The sequence below is a fragment of the Myotis myotis genome, unplaced genomic scaffold (assembly GCF_014108235.1).
Source record: "Myotis myotis isolate mMyoMyo1 unplaced genomic scaffold, mMyoMyo1.p scaffold_m19_p_11, whole genome shotgun sequence".
NCBI classification, from domain to species: Eukaryota; Metazoa; Chordata; class Mammalia; order Chiroptera; family Vespertilionidae; genus Myotis; species Myotis myotis.
In genome coordinates, this window is record NW_023416315.1 from 72638205 (window position 1) to 72644999 (window position 6795).

At 48.8% G+C, this 6795-nt stretch overlaps 1 pseudogene; it reads right to left on the reverse strand.

Moving 5' to 3' along the window:
* Positions 1-200: 200 nt before the first annotated feature.
* LOC118665807 lies at positions 201-1799 on the reverse strand (annotated as a pseudogene).
* Between the last annotated feature and the right edge of the window lie 4996 nt (positions 1800-6795).

The following is a 6795-nucleotide window of genomic DNA, read 5'->3' on the forward strand; positions in this document are numbered from 1 at the left end:
GAGGACTGAGCCCTGGCTCAGCTGAGATGGCAGATATGCCCCTCTCAGATGAGGTCAGCAACACTGAAGGTCTCAAAGCCTTGAAGAGTCCTCTTTTCTTCCGTCACCCTGTTAATAGCCACACCCTACGGCCAACATGCCCAGCCTGACAGACTCTGTGGGTACGGTTCTTCCCGCTGGTGGAAGGTCACAGTTAACGGCTAAAGAAACCTGTGGCACTTCCCTGCCTCTGGCCAGCAGTCAGTGTGGGTCAATACTCTGCTAGAGCCCAAGTGGACTCCCTCCCGATCACATCTCACTCCTCTGGTTCGCATCTCCGTGCAGGGCAGAGACAGCGAAGTCTCGGGCGTGCATCTGCCCAGTGAGATAGCCTTTCTGCGAGTGCCCAGGAGATGACTACCTGGGTGATGGGGAGGGTTTCATCGAAGGCACAAGGCACGTCCAGCTTCCACTCCCCTCCTTCTACGCTGATGTAGAATTGGCAGATACCCTCCAGAGTCAACTCTTCCTTCCCGCCAAGAACTCGAATGGGGTCCCTCAGGAACGTCTGGGTCACCTCAAGCACTTGGGGCGTCACGGCACCGTAGCTGGCAGCAAATTACCCGGGAGTTGCTGGTGAGCTTTTGGAATATGTCATAGATGTGGTCCCTAAATCATGGCTTCACATTTCATCAGCATCATCCATACAAACCTCTTGATGTGTTTGGGAGACAGGTATTGTAGGGCGCGGCTATAGGGTTAAGCCTCGGACTGACCTGTTGGCAAAGCCACAAATAAATCCCAGCTTAGAGGGCACAGTCCTCTTAGCATAATTAGGCTTGACCTTATGACGCTCCCTAGATCTTATCTGGGAAGCTAATGGGCTGTGGGAGGTGCAGCAAGTGCTGCCAAAACAAGTGAAACTCACAAGAACATTATAACTATGGTGACCACTACCTTGTTTACCTCTGGCTATAAAATAAAGGCTCAGCTTGACTCTGATCTCTCTCTGTGGCCTCAGCCAGGCACAGGAAGATCCACCTAGACCAGTGATGGCGAACCTATGACACGCATGTCAGAGGTGACACGTGAACTCATTTTTTTGGTTGATTTTTCTTTGTTAAATGGCATTTAAATATATAAAATAAATATCAAAAATAAGTCTTTGCTTTACTATGGTTGCAAATATCAAAAAATTTCTATATATGACACAGCACCAGAGTTAAGTTAGGGTTTTTCAAAATGCTGACACACCGAGCTCAAAAGGTTCGCCATCACTGACCTAGACCCCGCTTATTCTCTCTGTCATTTCTTCATCCTTCACCGCCCTCACTCAGGCTTGTGGAACCCTTGGCTGAGCTGGCTCGGCACAGGTATCTATAGGTGAGCATGTCAAACACATGGTCTGAGGCACCCACGATGATATGGGGAGCACCATCTGCAGCGTCTGCACCTCAGCATGCACCCTGGTATCCCCAAGGCAGGAGACACTCATGCAATGTCCTAGAGCCATGGCTACCTTCTGTGTCTGCAGTGCCAATTCCCTAGTGGGTGCCAGGACCAAGACCTGGGTGGCCTGTTGAGCCAATGCAACCTGTTGCAGAACCGATATGGAAAACATGGCCATTTTTCCTGTCCCAGATTGGTCTTGAGTGATCACATCATGACCCTTGATACAGGAGGATGGCTCGCTGCTGGATGGCAGGGGCTTCTCAAAGCCACAGGCGCAGATGCCACACAGGAGGGACCCATAGGCTCATGTCTTCAAAGCTGTCAACAATCTCATTCCAGTTACTCTCAGTGCCGCCTTCAGGCTCCATTTCCCGGGGGCATTGTCTCTGGATGTGGTTTAAAGTCTGAGTCTGCTGACTGAGGCCCGATGGCTGGCTCTTCCTACCAGCAGCTGGCCAAGCACGATGCCATCGCCATTCCCTGACCCAACCCCCTCCCCCCTCCACATAGCCCCCAGTTCCGGGAACCCTGACTCACAGACATGATCCTTAGACACTCCTGTGGTAGCACATTTGAATGGCTAGAGAAAAAGGCTATTTCCTAGAAAAACTATACTAGCTAAACATTAGAAATAAAAATGTTTGCAGAGACCACAGTAGATAGTAAAAACATGATCAAAGGTCTATCATTAACAATCCAAAAATCAGATATTTCCTATCTGAATTTTTTCAAATCCTTGAAGAGAAGGTCATTTCAGTGTTTATCCTGGGCCATATAAAAACATGGAGAATTCTGCAGTTCTCTTTACAAAGGCAGAATGACCTTCCTACTAAGTATTGATAAGAAAGTTAAAAACAAACAAACCGATCATTCCCTGTATAAGATTCAAAGTGCCAATTGTTAATTTAGAATGCCTGCATTTGTATCCCAATACATAGGAGTTGAGACTAAGGGACACTTACTGCCCAGGGGGAGGTCTTCATAGAGAAAAGCCCGTCTGAATGGCTTTCGATGTCCCCTCATCTAGAAATAAACCCAGAAGGCAGGAATGCAGCTTGGATTCCAGCTGCCATTTCCGAAAGAAGTCAGAAACTGTGGGCCTTGGGTGAGCAGTGTGAGCAGGACTCCGCTCAAGAGCTGAGCAGAGGAGAAGAAAATGGCAGCTGCAGAGGCAGACCTGTCAGGCACCTGTCCCAGGGCCAGACTAAAATACAACTAAAATGAAAATATCTACCTGGAATTACCAACTGAGGCCCAGCTGAGGAGACTTGTATCACGGGAGGACAGAAAACACATGGAGACAGGTAGGGAGGGCGAGGTCCCGGGAAGAGCTGCCCCAGATCTCAGGGGCCGTGGGCCAAGAGGGAGGAGGAACTCTCTGCCATGGGAGGGCCTGTTCCCTCAGAAGACAGAGGCCTGGAGCCCAGAGACCCACGCCCAGGTAGCATCCAGCCCTGAAGGCAGCAGGGCTGCTGGCTCCGGAGACCAGAGCTGGTAGGAGAGAGAGTGGCGGATTCATTTATGTTTTTCTCTAAACCGAGAGCCCAGGAGTTTTCACTTGTAACTTACTCACCGAGGCTTTGGTGCAGCGAGAGAGACGTGGACTCAGGTGCCTGGGGAGAGGCTGGGCTGGGAGGCATTGTGGGGGACTTGGTGGGACAGCAGCCAGGAGCATTTGGTCCTAGGCCCCCAAACTGAAGCGGCCATTTTTCCAGAGAGGAGCTGGCAGGGGGCTCCCAGCAGCCAGAGGGCAGGTAAAGGAAAAAACCCACCCCGGTGACACAGCCAGCCCCACCCCCAGGGCCCAGCCTGCCACACCCTGCATTTTAAGCTTTTCAGAGGAAACAAATGTAGAGGCCACGTTTACGGGTTTCTACAGTCTCAGGAGCCTCAGTGACTGGGCTGGGGAAGGGGAAATCCGCCCCACTATCCTGGGAACCAGACTGGTACATTCCCCGCACTGGAGAACTGATTAAAAACTCCACGTTTCCAGCTGACACCGTTGGTCCCCATACAAAGATCTCTGTCCAGCCGAGGGCAGAGTAATACTTTGGGCCACTGGCAGAGGAGTAGCTCTGGGACAGGGAGACACACCCACCACATTCCCTGAAAGCTCAACAGCACCTCCCCGCCCCGCCCGACCCCCCCTCTGCCTAAAGCCCTGTTAGAAACAGACTATTGAATGATTAGGATTGACAGCTGGCTGGCAGGCAAAGGTGGGCAGAGGTGGAGCCTGAGAAACTAGGGCCAGTGTGCTGACTCAGCCCTGGGTCCCTGCTGCTAACCACGCAAAAGCATACAGGACACTGAAAAGAGATACAGAGGAAGATATAAACAAATGGAAGAATATACCGTGCTCATGGATTGGTAGAATCTACTTCATTTACCCATGGACACAGACAATAGGTGAAGGCCTGGGGCTAGAAGAGATCAATGGGGGTAAGGGGGAGGGGGGCATATGTAATACTTTCAACAATAAAGATTAAAATAATAATCCTATATAATAAAAGCCTAATATGCAAATTGTCCCCTCAACCAGGAGTTCGACCAGGGGGTGAAGCCGGCCAGCCAACCAAGGGAAGGGAGGCCCCGGCCAGCTGCTAGCAGCTGCTAGGGACCCTACGCCTGCACGAATTTCATGCACTGGGCCTCTAGTAATAATAATAAAAGAGCTGAGCAGAGTACTGGAAGAGGCAGAGGGAAGGGAGCACTGGGGTCACAGCTTGGCCTGAAGAGCGACTCTGGGTTTTAAGGTGAAAGGGCTGTTAAGTTCACACAAGTTTAGAAACGTCTCCCTCCTCCTCACGTGATTAGCTCCTCAGGGATCATGGACCCATTTTCTTCAACAGTTCCATACCCAGGCTGGTGTCTTCATTCTGCCACCACCTTCCTCCACCTTCACCTCCCCCATTCATCCCTTTACGCCTCACAGTCTAACTTCTGCCTCCCCTACTCATGAAACTGCTCTAAAGTCCTATTGACGTGCGCTTTTCCATCCTGTGTTACATTTCTTTGCTGCGTTTCCTGGAATGAGGGCTCCTGATATGTACTCACGTTGGGCCGTTTCCACTTGCCTTTGCCTCCAGGCTCTTGAACATTTCTGTAAAGTCTTGTCACAGTCGAGTCCCCAACTCAGGCAGGTGGACATCACTGTGGACTTGTTTGTATTCCAACACATATAAGTTGAGGCAAAGGGACACTTAATCACTCATTCCAGGTCAAGGGTTGTGCTGGGGGAATAAGTGGTAAAGAGGCAAATAAAGGCAGATATGGCCCCGCCCTCAGGAGCAGCCCTGCTGGTGTGCATTTAGGAGTTCAACCTCTTCCAAGAAAATTTCCAAAGGGCAGGAGGCAGGTGCATGACCCCATCAGGGCTTTGCACAGAGGCGGAACAAAGACAAGCTTGCTGAAAGCATGAACAACCCATGGGCGTGTGAACATTACCTGCCCACTTGGCTTTGCTCTGGGATGGAGACCGGGAGCCTGCAGGGTCCGGTTGTGGCCCTTTCCCCACACGCTGCTATTTGAAGGCTCCTGGGGAAAAATACTGGATTCTAAATAAAAGCGAAACAAAGTACATAAAGGACAACCCCCACCTCCCCTTTTTAAAGCACTGGATTGAGATTTTAAATAGAGGATTCAAGGTTGATTATTTTTCTTCTTTTGCTAAAGCCAGATGCTGTTGGGGTCCATCCCCAGCAGGTCCAGGGGTTCCCAAAGGTGTGGACGGAGTTGGCGAAGAAGGAATGACATGGAGACAGTGTTCAGATGATCATCATAGCCAGGTTCTGTAGCCAGATTCTCCAGCCAGGTTCTGTGTTTTATTGTCTTGTTACATCTGTATTTATACCAGTTGATTTTAATCCTATCAATTTATATTCCAAAGGTTAGGGCGTTTCTTATCTCCATTCCAGGGAGTAAAGATTATGTAGCTTAAGCGTGATTGTTCGTAAAGTGATTAAACTACCCGCCTGGCACTTAGTTAAGGGGTTTTATTCCCTCCCTAACTTCAGGGGAAAATCCCTATCTGCCATATATGCCAGGTCCCTTGAAACATATGCTGTGCAGATGTTTCTTCCCTGCAACGACTGTGTCAAGCAGCAAGGGTGGACCGGCTTCCGGCAAGATGCTCTAGCAGTTGTAAATCATGTAGATAGCTTTTGAAAGTGGTGAGAACAAACGATCACTAAAAGGCTCAAAGAATGCTCATATTCCAAGCAATGCACACATGACATAAAAAAATACCCTTCTGACGCCACGGCTCTTTCCACTGCCAGAGAATATACAGAATCCTGGAGCCTATGATACCATGGAGATAGCACATCCAGAGAGCTTCAACGAGATTTTCTAGCCTGTCCAGAAGTCTTGTTCTAGAACCACTCAGAGGACATGTGATCACTCCCTACTTCCACCAAGAGCAATTGCTTCTACAGAATTCAAGGAAGCCAACAACCAAGCAAAATTATCCATCCTGATCCCAGCCATTTGCTATCCAACCTTCTTGCTTGCGGGTACAAAACATCTACTCAGAGGAGAGCTGAAGGAACCCCAAGCCATCAACCTCTATCCCAAAAGGGAAGCAAAGCTCTCCAATGACATTCGCTCACAGAATGTCCTGCCAGAGAGAGGAAAGGAGAGATGAGAAAGAGAGAAAGACCTCAGTCAGTTGCTTTTTCCCCCAACCTGGGATCAAACCAGAAACCTAGGTATTACCCTGACCAGGAATCAAACCCAACACCTTTCAGTGCAAGGAATGATGCTGCAACCAACTGAGCTACACCAGCCAGGGCCTCTCTGACCTTTGTGCTCAATTTTTCTGTAAATATTAAACAGCTCTAAAAATAAAGTACCCTTCTGAGAAAACATTTTCAAATGGCAATGTAGGTGAAGTGGTCAGGTTCTACAACAAAGTGTTGAGTCTATAGCCCCTCATCAAAAGTTTTCTTCTCACAAGCTGGCAGAAAGCAAAACAAAATGATTCTGAGAACTGAAGTGTTGAGTTCAGTCAATGAGTAGAGTCTGAACTGGAACAACCTGTTATAGCGCATCCATGTCATCTCACTTGCACTTCCTGTCATTCATTTTGAAGCTTGTTTTGTGCATTTGGTCCGTGAGGACACTCAGTTTGGGGCTGCAAAAGATGGTGCTCTTGAGCCAAAGAGGTTTCATTTTCTAAGCTACTGATGGCAGGAGTTCTAAGGGCCTGCTGGGTTTCATAAGCAAAGTAAACCTGCAGGTTTACTGGGGACACACAAACGTTTAGGATTGGAAGACACAGAAAGGTCACAACTGGTTACTGCAATACACAAAAGTTTATTTTTGACTTTTTTCTTTTTTGAAGGAAATAATAGAAATAAACATTAA